General features: G+C 43.2%; 1 long non-coding RNA gene across 1 annotated transcript; it reads left to right on the top strand.

Annotated features, from left to right (window-relative positions):
* Nucleotides 1-1,547: 1,547 nt before the first annotated feature.
* On the top strand, nt 1,548-14,863 carry LOC129392843 (uncharacterized). The gene is made up of 3 exons (XR_008619500.1): nt 1,548-4,487; nt 11,485-11,675; nt 11,829-14,863. It is a non-coding gene; the product is annotated as an uncharacterized lncRNA (long non-coding RNA).
* The last annotated feature ends 1,914 nt before the right edge of the window (nt 14,864-16,777 follow it).

Genomic DNA, 16,777 nt, shown 5'->3' with positions numbered 1-16,777 from the left:
ACGGGCCCAGCCGCTCCACGGCACGTGGGATCTTCCCGGACCGGGGCGCGAACCCGCGTCCCCTGCATCGGCAGGCGGACTCAACCACTGCGCCACCAGGGAAGCCCTCTCTTAGGTCTTTTGTCACTAAAAAATTCAACAATCTGTGCCACGTTGTCACTTTGTGACTCAGTCTTCACTTAGGACAGTATCTGTTTTTCTTATTGACTCTTCATAATCGGCTTCAGTGTTTATTTCCTAAAATAACACTCCCTCCCTCCCTCCCTCCTTCCTTCCCTCCTACTCTCTCCCGCTTTGCCTCTCCCTCCCTCTCTCTCTCTCTCTCTCATTACAGATAAAAGGGATCCACCTTTTCTCCCTGCATGTTCCTGCACTTTGGATGTCTCCGTGTCTCCTGTATCTCGCTCTCCGCTGCTCTTCGGTGGAGTCAGCCAAGTTCGCCCCCGGCGTGCTCTGCTGACCCCTGAGGAGCTGCTTCCGTGTCCACCCTGCAGTTCTCCAATTCCCGCTCTGACCTCTGTCACCCTCACTTGTCAGACACAACCGTGCTAAGGTCTTCCTTAACCTCCTCTTTCTAAACTAAATCCAAAATCCTCATTGTGAGTGTTAACGCGCAAATTTTTCAGCTGCTCGTCATTAGCATCTGATCTCACCTGTAACCATTTACATTTCACTGGCTTTCTTACTTTTCCAGCAATTTATTGAACTCTCACATTTAATTTCAGCCTCCTTGTCCCTTATTTGCACATAATGAATTCGTTCCCAAGTTTTCATCATATGTACTTTCCAATTCCTACAATTTCTGTAAAAAAAGAACAGAAGCATTCTATTTTCTGGAGCAAATTCACCCAAGAAGACTGACTCTGTTGAAGAACCGATGTTGAAAGATAAAATGAAAATGACAATAGGGCAAAGGTCATTTTTTCCTTTCAAATCTCCTACTTATCTCTTTAGGGATCTGAATATTCGGATCAACAAACAGAGTCACTAATCTACAGACAATGAGCTTTCTAGAGCAGAAGTCAGCAGAGGTCCTCCCCACCCCCAGGGTAAGTTAGCAAGCTTCCTAGGAGTTCCAGGGGTCCTTGTCACTTTCTAGGGATCTGAATATTCGGATCAACAAACAGAGTCACTAATCTACAGACAATGAGCTTTCTAGAGCAGAAGTCAGCAGAGGTGTGACAGTGGAGTGACTGTTCATAAATCGAACCAGTTAAATGGAAGCCAGGAGCTTGGGGCAAGGGATCCTGACGTCATGGACGTGGAATGGAAGTCAGAGCCAATTTCCTCCGGTTAATCTTAACATCTCCCGAAGGTGAGAAAATTAAAAATTGTGTCAAGATACCTACCTATTTGTTAACTACCCGCTTCCCAAAGAGAGAGAAATACAGGCAAAAAAGTACTTCTCCCAGTAGTAGCTATGGTTTCCCTTCCTTCGGAGTTCCGGAGGAAATTGGCTCTGACTTCCATTCCACGTCCATGACGTCAGGATCCCTTGCCCCAAGCTCCTGGCTTGCATTTAACTGGTTCGATTTATGAACAGTCACTCCACTGCCCCTCACGTGGGGTTCCTGTCCTGTACTACATTGACACCGATGTCAGATTAGACAGTGGTTTCCTCACCCACCCAAACCTCCCAAAAAGCAAAGCTCAGCAAAAACAAAACTCCCCACACAAGGCCTTCTTTTTTCGGCAGCTGACACTAATAAAAGGAGATTGCAGGGAAAGGAGAATGAAACATTACAGCAACACAAACAACTTCAGTCGAACACTCAACAATTCTATCTTCGAAACTCCTTAACCCGTCATCCCTAGGGGTTTTTTTCTTTGGCCACCTTGTTCCGTGCTGCACCCCCAGGCTTAGGCCATCAGGCCAGCCACATGCTCCCTGTTTGGAGGTCAGTGCTCCCTGAAACTCTCATTCTCTCTCTAGTAAGTGGAGCCAGTTACGTCTTCTCTGTCTCTCATCCTAAGCTGAGCCCCTCAGCTGAACCTGTGGAGGTCCTCTGCAGAAAACGGTGGGCAGGTTATTCAGTTGGATTTGACTTCCTTAGAAGTTGTGAAGAGCATGCCCCCCATCATTACATAACAGTTTGGATTCTCATGAAAGTGTGGCTATAGTATCTCAGTTTATTTATTTTTTAATGCCATTTACCTAGAGTTCATAGAGCTAAGAATAGAGAGCTACCTCAGCGTAAACAGAAGAAGTAGAGCACACAAATGGTCAAGGCTATGTGCAGGTGCAGTTTGGGTTCAGTGTTCTCAAAGAGCTGTAGTGCTTGAAAAAAAAAAGGCCTTAGTAAATACTGTTCAAGGTCTCCTGTTATCAGTAAATGGCCTTGATCTTGGCTATTGGGTTCAGAGTTGAGCAGTCTCCATCTATAACCTCCCGACTCCTGTTGATTTTGGAGGTTTTACAGTTCAGGGCCAACGCTTGCCATCTCTGAGCTTTCTAACCTACACACAAATGCACGCTTCACCTCTACTGTGATTTCTCTGTCCTTCATAGATATAGTTAGGAGTTTACCTCTTTGTGTCAACCTATTATTTATAAGCTTTGAAAAGTGTGCCATGTCAAGGTGAACCAAGACAGAGAAGAAAATAATTCTAAATTAATGAACACATCTCAATAGAACCAACTTTGCATCCTCCTGCTTTATTTGAGATAGGTATTTGTAAACACTTGTAGCACCTCGTGTGTGGCCCATATAAGATGAACCCGATGCGAACCGGAGGCTGGTGCATGGAGAAAGTTCTTTCTTTCTTTGCGCTTCGGTTAAGCAGCCAACAAAAACAGCATCTCCCCTGATTTCATTCAGATGCTTGAACCAGCTTTCCAATTAAGTTTTCACAGATTAACGTCATGGCAATGGACTCACCGGATTGCGTGTTTGAATTTGTGTCTTTCTCAAATGTCTGTGTCTCCTATGTGTTTCCACAGGAGCTGGGTGGTGTACAGAGGCAGCATGGCTTAGAGGAGAGAAAGTGACTATAACCTGCATCCTGGTCTTTATTCCCCACTTACCATCAGTGAGACCTTAGACGGATCACTTCCCTCCTGCAAAATGTTATACAACATAATAAATTTATGTTGCATCTACCATCTATTGATTTAAGGCTTTCTTGCTTTGCTCATTACTACCTGTAAAGTAGGGATTATACCTTTTAGTTGTTCTAACATTTGTTTATGTCATAAGGGCTCTGTACTTTTTAAATAATCTGGAATTTGATGAAAAATAAAGTCACACTCTTGGTAGCTGCCATGATCTCATTGTCATCCCCCAAACTCCTCTCAACATATGATCATAATAATCACAAGATGACTCAGAAGCCTGCTTCTTTCTCCCAAAACAGGAAATCAGTGCTGATCAGTTCTTGGAAGATTCTTTCAACTTTCAAATGCTTTCAAGATTTCTTGAGGATCGTGACCATAAGGGAAAGAGATAAAATATAGATGTAACATATTAGTCATTTATGCCCCTAGTTAAGTATTATTTGAACTTTCTTTGGATGAATTAGCTTACATTTAGCTTAGGTTGAGTCCATCCATGCTTTTCTCCCCATTTTGCTAGCTTTGTCAGAAAAGTCTGAATTTTTTTTTCCTGTTTTAGTTTTGAACTCTAGACAAAATTCTCCAGAAGTCAGTTTGGTGTATGCATATGCAAGCTCACCGGTGGACTTAACTGGTTGTATGCAGAAAGCAGGATTTCCATGAGAGCAAAGCCTCTCCTAACCCAGCATCTTTTAATGAGCATCGCTTCTAATCAGGCAAATCCCGGAGCCCACCCGGACCAAAGGGAGGGAAAATCAACCCTACTTCGCAAAGACTGGAATATGACTTTTAGTCTGCCATATTTCATTTTCCAGAAACATCCATCTCAAACATTTTTACCTAAAGTGTCATTTCAAAAGGGCAAGATGGATTCTAAGAGTGACAGGGGCAATATTTGACCTAAGATACCGAGAACTTTTTCTTTGTTTGTTCCGGAAATGAGTATACCCACACGTAATGTAATGTGTAGCACAATGCCAATGACCTATTTGGGGGGTTTATTGATATTTTCCTTGTTATATGGCTTCAGAAAATACCCACTCCAGGCTAGGATAAGTTATTTCAATAGAATTTGTGGCTGGTTGGATAGGGAGAAGAAATCATTCTTCCAAAAGGAATTAATGTTAATGTTCGTATTCAAAAGTAATACTGAACCCTAAAAATAATGTCTCAGCGTCTGGTAGCTGTGCTTTAGCTACCTTAATAAACAAGTAACACTTGTTCTTATTTTCAATCCAGTATCTCTCAATTAACATCTGAGGACCAGCTAATAGCAGCTAATCAGCTGCTAGTGAGTACACATCGCCTGTGGTAGTCAAGCCTTTGCGGATAAAATCAGCTACAAAACAACAACCTGAGCAAAACTGCTCCACCTTTTCAGACTATAGGTTACGCCACTTGCTTTGTCAGCTTTGGAATCAAGCCATTGACTGAGGTAAGGATATCACATGAACAGACCCAGTGGTTGGGAGCTTCCCAGCAGGTGTGCGTGAACAGATGACTGGAGGGCAGAGAGGGCCGGCACCTGGTGAGTTGGTTGGGTCCTGGGACCACTGAAATCCCTAGACCAATGACCCCCAGCTTCAAGCAGGCCCTCCAGTTACCCCCGTGTGCCAAAATAGAATGATTTTCCATGTGTCCATGATGGGAGAAAAATAATGGATAATAAATACAAATTTTCAAGTATTGGGGGTGGAAGGTCAACTTAGTCTAACATCTAGACTAATTTCTCTAACAACAGCAAGGTTTCACAGCATTGATTTTACCAGCTGATTTTTTTCTTGTGGTGGTAAATACACCACATAAAATCTACATAAAATCTACCATCCTAACCATTTTTAAGTGCACGGTTCAGTAGTATTAAGGACATTCGCACTGCTGTGCAGCCAATCTCCAGAACTCTTTTCATGTGACAAAACTGAAAATCTGTACCCCTTAAACAACCATTTCCCAATCCCCCTGTTCCAAGTCCCTGGCAACCACCGTTCTCCTTCCCATCTCTACAAATTAGACTACTCTAAGTACCTCATGTAAGTGGAATCATACAGCATTTGTCTTGTGACTGGCTTATTCACTTAGCTTCATGTCCTCAAGGTGCATGTGTGTTGTAGCAGGTGTCCGTTTCCTCCCTTTTCAAGACTGAATAATATCCCATTGGGTGCAGCTACCACATTTTGTTTAACCCATTGATGGTTCTGGATGTTTTTATCATTGATACAAACTTACTTGACCTTCTGGAACAAAATCAGGGTATCTCGAAGGCATTCATTATGATCCACTTTCATTTACTACCCCTACTAATTAAATGCATCTGCTCATAAATCAGCCACAACATTTGATCTATTTGCCTTGAATGTTATGTAACCAAAATGGGGCAAAAATGATTAGCACTCTAGTCTGGGCCAAAGCACTTGTGTGTGACATTGAATGGAATACCTTTGATGCTTGGATTCATCACACGACTGTATGAGTGAGGGCTCTTGGTTGCCAGGACTCAGCCGGAATCTCATGGAATCTAAAGAGAATCTAAGGCGTAGGAAGGTCTAAAGCTGCTGCTCTTCGGGTTCTGAGAATTTTGTCTTCCAGGACTTTTCACGGTCAGATGTTGGCTTTTCCATCCAGTCCAGCACTGCCTTTCATCTGAGACCCTTCCCATGAGAGGCGGAGTCTGTGCTCTGCCATTCTTGATGTTGCACCATCTTATTTTTCCTTCAGTACCATCTCTCTGTGGATAATGCACTTAAATATATTGCCTACTATGTAAACTAATACAGAAAGTTCTCATTTTTATCCCCAGAACACTCTGAAACCAAGGGCATTAAGCAAACCCTTGTAATAATAACTAAAACTTCTGTAAGGCTTCCTTAGTGCTATGCAGTGTTTTAGCCACTCATTTACTCCTCATAGCAGCTCTCTAAGGTTGGCGCTTTATTATCACCTTTTTAAAGATAAGGAAATTGAGGCACAGAGAGATCAAGATTATAAGGCAACTAAGTAGAAGAGCAGAGAAGTGAATGCGGCATCCTGGTTCCAGAATCCAGGCTCCTGGCAACTGTGGTAGGCAGCCTCTAAGATGGGCCCAATGAGCCCTGCCTTCTGGTATTCATGTCCTTGTGTGTGGGCTGAAATTTTTTTTTAATTCAGATGTAGGTGATGTACAATATTATATAAGTTACATGTGTACAACATAGTGATTCCCAATTTTTAAAGGTTATACCCGATTTATAGTTACTCTAAAATATTGGCTATATTCCCTGTGCTGTAAAATACATCCTTGTGGCTTATTTATCTTATACATAATAGTTTGTATCTCTTAATCCTCTATCCCTATCTTGCCCCTCCCCCTTTCCCTCTCCCCACTGGTAGCCACTAGTTTGTTCTCTGTATCTGTGAGTCTGTTTCCTTTTTGTTATATTCACTAGTTTGTTGTATTTTTTAGATTTCGTATAAGTGATTTCGTAGAGCTCTTTCTATCTGACTTATTTCACTTAGCATAATACCCTCCAAGTCTATCTATGTTGCTGCAAATGGCAAAGTTTTCATTCTTTTTTATGGTTGAGTAGTATTCCAGTGTGTGTGTGTGTGTGTGTGTGTGTGTGTGTGTGTGTGTGTGTGTATGCTACATCTTCTTTATCCATTCATCTGTTGACAGACACTTAGGTTGCTTCCATACCTTGGCAATTGTAAATAATGCTGCTATGAACATTGGGGTGCATGTATCATTTTGAATTAGTGTTTTGGGGGTTTTTATGGATATATACCCAGGAGTGGGATTGCTGGGTCATATGGTAGTTTTATTTTTACTTTTTTGAGAAACCTCCACAGTGTTTTCCACAGTGGCTGCATCAATTTACATCCCCACCAACAGTGTACAAGGTTCCCTTTACTCCACATCCTCGCCAGCATTTGTTATTTGTGGTCTTTCTGATAATGGCCATTATGACAGGTGTGAGATGATATCTCATTGTGGTTTTAATTTGCATTTCTCTGAAGATTAATGATGTTGAGCATCTTTTCATGTGCCTGTTGGCCATCTGTATGTCTTCTTTGGAAAAATGCCTGTTGAAGTCTTCTGCCCATTTTTTTATTGGGTTGTTTGGTTTTTGATGTTGAGTTGTATGGGCTGTTTATATATTTTGGATATTAACCCCTTATCGGTCATATCATTAGTAAACGTTTTTTCCCATTCAGTAGGTTGTTTTTTCGCTTGATGGTTTCCTTTGCTATGCAAAAGCTTTAAGTCTAATTAGGTCTCATTTGTTTATTTTTGCTTTTATTTCCTTTGCTTTAGGAGACAGATCCAAAAAAATATTGCTACAATTTATGTCAAAGAGTGTTCTGCCTATGTTTTCTTCCAGGAGTTTTATGGTTTCTGGTCTTACCTTTAGGTATTTAACCCATTTTGAGTTTACTTTTGTATATGGTATGAGAAAATGTTCTAATTTCACTCTTTTACATGTAGCTTTCCAGTTTTCCCAGCACCACTTATTGAAGAGACTCTTTTCCATTTTATATTCTTGCCTCCTTTGTCATAGATTCTCCCTTCCTTCCTTCCTTCCTTCCTTCCTTTCTCCCTTCCTTCCTTCTTCATCTGTGTGTGAGTGTGTCTGCATGTGCCTGCATATAGAAAACCCACTTGCAATCTCCTCATCTGGCATAAATACACACTCTGACCAGAAACTTTTTTCTTAGATTCCCACAAAATTATAAAATTATTTTCATCCGGGTTCAGTAATTTTTTTTCCAATATTTTTCAGTTTAGCTTAGAAATACTGAGGAACTACACCCAACTTGTACATTTTATGAATAAATTTGAGCATAAGAACCTCTTTTACAAATTGGTCAATAAAAATAGAGGCCAAGCATGTATTTGATCTGTGAGTCAGCACCCTTTCTTCCTCAAGCCTTTGCCCTATCATCATGAGAGGGTTCCTTAGAATCCTCCTTTGAGGAGCCATCACAGTTTGGGACATTCAGGAAGGTGCAGATCATTTACTAATTTGTAGGTTTTGACCCCTGATATTTGTGCACAGGATTGAAACACTCACCTCGCGAGTAGACACCTGTCATCATCCCAACATCAGCATGTTAACTTAATTCTTTGTGGCAGGCATATTTTATGGAGGAGTTCTATGTTACAGTGGTATTTGTAAATTTAGGTGGTCTTAAAAATACATCTCTAAGTGCTGAGAGACCGCTTAATCTGTTTGTTTTTATTTTGTTTCTTCTCAGAGCTCCTTGGCTTGCATCATTTTTAGTTTGCCATCTGGTTTCGAGTTACTTCATGATTTAAAAATACTTTTTCCCTGCCCTTATTTTATATAAATGCAAAGTATTACTTAACTCTGCGTGTGTGTGTGTGTGTGTGTGTGTGTGTGCGCGCGCGCGTGCGTGCATTTTAACCAGGCCATATTTGGGCAAGAGTTCGCTTTTCTACGCTTACCAATCAGCCTTGCCACTGCCCTTAAACGACTTTAGATTCAAAGGCTACCTGACTTACCAAAGATACAGCGATGTTTACATCATTTCACCAGAGGTAACCAAGGTGAATACTTTGCAAACAACTATTGACCGTAGGTCCCCTGCCAAAGTTTCAAACACCATGAGACAGCATTGGAAGAGACCCAATGAGAGTTTTTAGTTTGGAGCACTGAGCCCCAAGGTTGTTTTGCAGGATTTATAATGGCACACAAGGGTTGATAAGGGCAAAAGAACTTTGATGAATAAAGCAAACAGCTTCCCAGAAACCAACCCCTTAGTGTTTTGTAAGTGAGTAGTCAGATAGAAGAGGCAACCATATTGTCCCTGAAACAGGGCCAGTGCCAAAGAGCATTGTCTCCAGGCCTGACAGCATGATTTGGGGAAGACATCTTCACCCTTCTGGGACAGTGGCCACCCATCTGCCACTTCATAGGCTGGAGTCTGTTCCTTCTGCAAGTAGAGGTGACACTTTAAATACCACCCCCCCCAAAAAAGTACCACGTTATTTTAAATCCACCCTTAGGTATGTGTGGTGTTTGAATTAGATCCATCAGGGCTTCTGACATGATTGGACTGGACTCCAAACACCTTGCGGGCAGGAACTGAGTCTTTTCATCTCTGTAAATCACCATTCCTGATGCTGTGGGTGGTGCAGCCTGAGCCCAGCAGCCCTTAACTCTTTCATGCATGGAAGATGGATATTGTGAGGTGAGGAAGGGGCCACCAAAGATACACCTCACTTCATGATTTTGCTTTGCCTTGTTTTCAAGTGCCAGACTCGAATAATGTTGGGTTAGTCGAGCAGTTCAATAGGGGTCATTCTGGTTGCATGAACACTATAGGCTCTGGGTAGTTACTATATTTGTTATCTGTTAGCACCTAAGGGACCCACCGCCTGCGTGTAAATACAAGGTACCAGGGGAGGCTGAGGCTTGGTCTGTGGTCCCTTTAGCCCTGCAATCATGTGCTTACCCAGTGGAAACGGGAGTGGGGAGGGGCCTACATGTATATAGATGCTTATGCTCTGTTTCTCAGTCTTGGGTTGGAGTGAATGAAGGGGTAAGTTGACCACACAGCAACAAGGATCAGGGTCAGACCAAATCCAAGTTCTCATAGGAGAGCTAAGCTCCAAGTGCAAGAAAGGGCTGTTACCAGTGGTTCTTAGCCTCTGCTTTCTCATCCCAAGCAGATCAGCTGGGTCTCAGGGCTGTAAGCTTCTTTCCTTAGAAAGCAGTTGAGCAGACGCCAGCCGTTTCTGGCATGTGCCCCTCCTTGTACCTGCATCACGAACAGCTCATCAAAGCATTCCTGAGAGAAGTTTTGGTAAATAGAACTTTCTTCCCTCAATTGCATTGCAACCCTCAAGGGTTGGCTCCCAGGGCAGAGCTCAGCCAAGCCACCCCTAGTCTGACTTTGATTCTGATGCAGCTGCACACACACGGGAGAGCAGGCTGAGGTCTAGGAAGCAAAACCTCAGATCAGCTGCTTGAGAAGTTGTCCAGGCTTTTGAAGAGCCAGCTGCGTAGGGGACCGTGAGGGGTGAGTTAGCACACGGGACGGGCTGGAATTTCAAATGCAAAATCTTTATGAAAGTAAATGTCAAGGAAGGTCTGAAGGGAAGTAAACAAGGAAAGAAAAATAAAAATAGTGAGGCAATGTCAGCGTTAGAAAGGCTGGGATGCGCCAGCGTTTCAGTGACTTAGCATGATGCCGATCTCTTTCTCACGGATGCAACCTCTAGGTGGCATGTGCTTGTCTCTAACGCACCACCTGAGGTCACCAGGGCAAGAGGAAAGAGCACCACGGATTTTGAAGAAGGTTTTTAAAGGCCAGGCTGGGAGTGTCCTACAGCACTGTGGCCTTGTCCTGTTGGCCAGAACCCAGACGTGTGGCCCCAGCCTAACTGCAAGAGAAGCAGGGCTTGATAGGAAGAGGATGATGAGATGGAATTGGATGAACCCATATCATTGTCTGCAACAATCCGCCCTTCTGATCACCTCAGAACAATTCCCTTCTTCTCCTCCTCCATAGAACATTTTCAGCCCCTTTCTTAAGGATTCCCCCCCGCCCGACAGAGCCATCCATCTGGGGTCTCTGGCAGAGACCCCATCAAGTCAGAGGTGCTTCCTCTTGATCTGGAGACCCATGAACTAAAGAGCATGCACTTGGTGAGGGACCAGGGCGGGGAAGGGGCAGGGCAAGTGCAAGGAAACGCTCCCGTTCAGCATGGGGAAGGGTGGTGGGACACAGACAGCGGTCACTGCTCTGGAGACATCGGGAAACTCCCCCCTGAGACGCAGTGAAGACCTTCCAGCACAGGGTGAGGGGGTCCTTGGCTCGTCCTGGGTCGCGCTGTTTAAGAGGGATCCCTTGGCCATGGTTCTCCGTTCACGGTGCCTGAAATGGGCGCTGAGAGGGGAGTCCTCCTTGGGGGCTGAACAGCCATCTCAGCCAGGGTCCTGTTCAAGACCTTGAAGATGGGATGAAAGTGCCCTTGATGGAGCCTGTGTGTGATGGTGTGGACATTTAGGGCCCCTAAGGCAACAGTAAAACTCATGGGGATGAGAATCGAGGCCCCTAAGTCACCCCCTAATCCACACACACACACACACACACACACACACACACACACACACAAGGAAGGGTGGTTGAGGCTGACCCCCTCCCCCCGGGTGAAAGCCCCCAGCTGCGTCCATCCCAGCCAGGGCTCCGTGCGCCCCCCGGTCCATCTGGCCATGGGCAGCACCACGGGGCCTCTCTAACTTTCTTCTTGCTTCTTCTTTCTCTGCTTGTGTGAGCTGAACCGCATCCTCCCAAAATTCACACGTTGAAGCCCTAACCCCCGGTACCTCAGATTGTGACTGTATTTGGAAAAGGAGATTTTAAAGAGGTGATTAGGGTTAAATGATGTCATGGGGGGGACCTAATCCAGTATGACTGGTTCCTTATAGGCACAGGATGTGACCGCACAGAGGAAAGGCCACATGAGGACACAGAGAAGACGGCCATCTGCAGGCCGAGGAGAGGCCTGAGGGGAAACCAGAGCTGCCCACGCCTCGACCTCGGACGTCCAGCCTCCAAGATGTTAAGCCCCCCATTCCGTGTTATTTTGTTGCGGCAGCTCTAGGAAGTGAATACCCTGGTCTGTCCCATTTCTCAAATTCTTCTTTATGCCCCGTCAGCCTTCTCCCCTCCACCTCCCCACTATTAGTGACCCAGCTAAACGAAAAGAAAAGAAAATGGATAAGCTTTGAGGTAAAATTAGAAATACCCTCCTGCCTCTTGTTTTCTTCAGCTACAAGCTGAGTGAGTATCCATAGCTTGGAGACGCTGTGATTCTGCACCACCTCCTGTAAAAGCACCTCCTTCGAAAGCACTGACATGAAACCCTCAGAATCGTCGTGTTCCATCTCCCATCCTCTTTAGAGACATCTGTTTTCAAGGTAAATTAATACCATTTCTCAGTTGATTTGAAATATTCATCTTTCAACAGCATTTCCCCCTCTTTTCTCTTGCATTGAAAAATTATGCAAAACAGAATGACTCATGTGATGTGATGGATTAAATTAGCTTTTGTGCATTTCTCTGGGAATTTAAGTCCCACTTCTAACATATTTTCTTCAATAAAATATGTCCAGAGTTCCAAACATTCTATTCACAAGTGAATATTTGGAACATACTCCTTATAAACTGGGACTGTTTAAACATAGTTGAATGAAAGCAGTCATAAATCTTGACTTTTTTTTTGGCAATAAGCTTTTATCATTATGAGACAAGCAGCTTGACCTAATTATGATAAGAGTAGAAATCTAAGAGGTGGCTGGCATTACAGCTTCATTCTCCCGCCTAGAAAACTGTACAATGTGTGGGTTACCTCACCAGGCCACGAGCAAAGGCCTAATTATAACCCAGAATAGGCCTAGCCCCTCAGCAGGCTGAACACCTCTGAAACTTCACCGAATAAAAAAATAAGAGTATTAATATGGCGCATCCAGTAAATGAATGACTGAATCGGAGGACGAAAAGTTCTGTCCGATTCCCACCTGGCCTCTGCTCCCCTTCTGTCTCTGATGCTGCTGGCTGGACCCCCCTGCCCCTCTGAGACCCTCCACTGGATTTTAGCAAAAAGCAAACTGCCTTATCACACAGCGTGGGCCTGAGCGCAGGCCAGCTGTGTTCTCAGTTCTGTGTGTAACTCTTTCCCAATATTTTAATAGACGGGAGATCAATAGAGAGAAGCAGAAAGGTCTGCTCTCAAAGCAGCCAAATAAAGCATTTGCAGCTTGTTGGTGCCTGGGCTCAGAAAAACAGAGACACTGGAGTACACACCACCTCCACACAAATCATTCCTTCCCTTCGCCACCATCTGCAAACGTGTGTGCTCCTACTATGTGTGAGATGCTGGCTAGGAGCTTCTGTGAGCTGTACAGTTGAGCAAAATAGAACTACTCTCCATGTTGGGCTGGCATTCCCTGGAATCACTCCCAAAAAGTGATGAAGCAAAGGTACTTATGGCCAAATTTCTGAGAAACTGACTGCTGACTCTGCTTGATGGTCAAGTTTCCATGGCCAAAGCACTCCCAGGAGCACCGGCCCTCACTCGCCAGCAACATACCCAGGTCCCTCACTCCCAGGGACAGCCCTTGATGACAGGCTGTGTTACCTGGAGCACTGGATACTCAAGGGGATGCTGTCACCAAGCTCTCTGGACCTCGTCCCTAATCACATTCTCAGCGACACTCTAAGACAAACTCTGAAGAAAAATAGTTTCCCATACGTATTTCCCTATATGTACATACATTTTTTAAACTATGGAAACCATTTATTAGAAAACAATGGTAAAATGATAATTGAGTGTTATGTGAGTTTATTTTCCAGGTTCATGCTTGGAGCTAATGATAGTCATCTTGAATTTGCCCAGTTTGGGGAAAGGAGAGACCAGATCTAGTCATGACTCTGCCATCACTTAACAATCGATGTCAATGACCTTGGGAGTGTCAGAGCCTGTAGAACTGCTGTTGGTCTGTAAGGCAAAAGGATGAAGTTAAGTTATTGCCATGGTCCTTCCTAATCTTATTACTAATTATGGAGAGAATGAGTCAAAGAAGCAGTCAGAAATAATGGTGAGATTGCCAACATGGACGTCAATTAGGTCAGTTTGGAGCCCTGGGCTCTGTGTGAAGTTGGGGCAAGAATTTGACAAGCCGGCTGTACAGTCAATGAGATTAGATATTGGAGACCTGCTTCGTACAGAGTAAGGACTTAAGTATGAAATGCATCGGCTGAACTGACCCTCAGAAGTCACTGACTCCGCTGTCTCTGGTTTGGATGGCGGGTTCCTTAATAGTAAATGTAAATGGGTTAATTTAGTGGATGCAGTATTTGCTGTGCAAACAGGAGGTTTCAGACCCAAGCCTGCCCGGTAACTTGCTGTGCAGGCTTCTTCACAAAATCACTTCTCCTTCACCAGATGTCAATTTCTAACTAAAATGAGAGCTTAAACTGGAGACTTTGAATCGCCTACTGTGCTCTATGAAGCATCAGTGCCGCTGTTTTGATGTCACTTTCTAGGTTTGAGCCTCTGACTTGGTATCAACTAAGGTGGATGGAGAAGGGGCTGGTGAGTATGGTGTTGGCATTTCATCCTCTTTTAATGAGACTAAGGCCTTAATCCCAACCGCCTTGAAAATGTCTCACACTGATCCTGAGAGGAACAACGTGAGGTTCCACAGTTAACAAGTCCAAGATGTTGGTGAGTGGGAGGAAGACCCTCCTGTACAAAGGGGAGCAGAGTTTAACACTACAATACTGTACTGGGTTGTGGTTAGAGTCTGTTGCAAGGTGTGTGTGTAGGGGGGAGGCACTCAGCAGCCTGGCCACCTTGGACCAGTTGAGCATGGCAGCTGCAGTGTCCTCACGCTCTGGACAGATGATACTCCAACCCGTGGAGATTTTAGGACAGGAATGACAGCGTTGTTCACGTGACCTATCTTCAAACCTAGACAAGTCAAGACAGTCTGCCACTGGGACTTGGGCAGCGTGGGGAACGCCAGCTCCAGAGTGGGAACCAAACAGCCTTGTATTGGAAGAAGATGCCATCTAGGATTTTCAAGATGCCGTAGGACTTTCAAATCCAAATACTCTGCTACTCTGACACTTGCCAGCCCTGTCACCCTGGGTCAGAACTTACCCTGCCTGGAGTTCCCTTTCTCCCCTGTAATACAGGAACAAGAGTACCAGGCACCTCACAGGACTCTTATGAGGGTCAAGTGACACTTCACGTGTGAAGTGTGTGAGGCTGGACCTGGACCACAGTGACCCTGAATAAATTTAGCCATTAATATCTCTTTTAGGCTTATTTGATCTTTTTATTTTTATTTATTTATTTTTTAACATCTTTATTGGAGTATAATTGCTTTACAATGGTGTGTTAGTTCCTGCTTTTTCCCCATATCTCCTCCCTCTTGCATCTCCCTCATTCCGTATATATGTGTTAGCGTATGGTATTTTTTTTCTCTTTCTGACTTACCTCACTTTGTATGACAGACTCTATGTCCATCTACCGCACTACAAATAACTCAATTTCGTTTCTTTTTATGGCTGAGTAATATTCCATTTTATATATGTGCCACATCTTCTTTACCCATTCATCTGTCGATGGACACTTACGTTGCTTCCATGTTCTGGCTATTGTAAATAGAGCTGCAATGAACATTTTTGTACATGACTCTTTTTGAATTGTGGTTTTCTCAGGGTATATGCCCAATAGTGGGATTGCTGGGTCGTATAGTTCTATTTTTAGTTTTTTAAGGAACCTCCATACTGTTCTCCATAGTGGTTGTATCGATTTACTTTCCTACCAACAGGGCAAGAGGGTTCCCTTTCCTCCACACCCTCTCCAGCATTTACTGTTTGTAGATTTTTGATGATGGCCATTCTGACTGGTGTGAGGTGATACCTCATTGTAGTTTTGATTTGCATTTCTCTAATGATTAGTGATGTTGAGCATCCTTTCATGTGTTTGTTGGCAACCTGTATATCTTCTTTGGAGAAATGTCTATTTAGGTCTTCTGCCCGTTTTTGGATTGGGTGTTTGTTTTTTTGATATTGAGCTGCATGAGCTGCTTGCAAATTTTGGAGATTAATCCTTTGTCAGTTGCTTCATTTGAAAATATTTTCTCCCATTCTGAGGGTTGCCTTTTCATGTTGTTTATGGTTTCCTTGGCTGTGCAAAAGCTTTTAAGATTCATTAGGTCTCATTGGTTAATTTTTGTTTTTATTTCCATTTCTCTAGGAGGTGGGTCAAAAAGGATCTTTCTGTGATTTATGTCGTAGAGTGTTCTGCCTATGTTTTCCTCTAAGAGTTTTATAGTGTCTGGCCTTACATTTAGGTCTTTCATAGATTTTGAGTTTATTTTTGTGTATGGTGTTAGGGAGTGTTCTAATTTCATTCTTTTACATGTAGCTGTCCAGTTTTCCCAGCAGCACTTATTGAAGAAACTGTCTTTTCTCCATTGTGTATCCTTGCCTCCTTTATCAAAGATAAGGTGACCATATGTGTGTGGGTTTATCTCTGGGCTTTCTATCTTGTTCCATTGGTCTATATTTCTATTTTTGTGCCAGTACCATACTGTCTTGATACTGTAGCTTTGTAGTATAGTCTGAAGTCCAGGAGCCTGATTCCTCCAGCTCCATTTTTCTTTCTCAAGATTCCTTTGGCTATTCAGTGTCTTTTGTGTTTCCATACAAATTGTGAAATTTTTTGTTCTACTTCTGTGAAAAATGCCATTGATAGTTTGATAGGGATTGCATTTAATCTGTAGATTGCTTTTGGTATTATAGTCATTTTTCACAATGTTGATTCTTCCAATCCAAGAACATGGTATACCTCTCCATCTGTTGGTATCATCTTTAATTATATCATCAGTATCTTATAGTTTTCTGCATACAGGTCTTTTGTCTTCTTACGTAGGTTTATTCCTAGATATTTAATCTTTTTGTTGCAATGGTAAATGGGAGTGTTTCCTGAATTTCTCTTTCAGATTTTTCATCATTAGTGTATAGGAATTCAAGAGATTTCTGTGCATTAATTATGTATACTGCAACTTTACCAAATTCATTGATTAGCTCTAGTAGTTTTCTGGTGGCATTTTTAGGATTCTCTATGTATAGTATCATGTCATCTGCATACAGTGACAGTTTTACTTCTTCTTTTCCAATTTGTATTCCTTTTATTTCTTTTTC

Source organism: Physeter macrocephalus, chromosome 15, assembly GCF_002837175.3.
Source record: "Physeter macrocephalus isolate SW-GA chromosome 15, ASM283717v5, whole genome shotgun sequence".
Classification (NCBI taxonomy): Eukaryota; Metazoa; Chordata; class Mammalia; order Artiodactyla; family Physeteridae; genus Physeter; species Physeter macrocephalus.
This window is presented reverse-complemented; position numbering and strand designations above follow the sequence as displayed.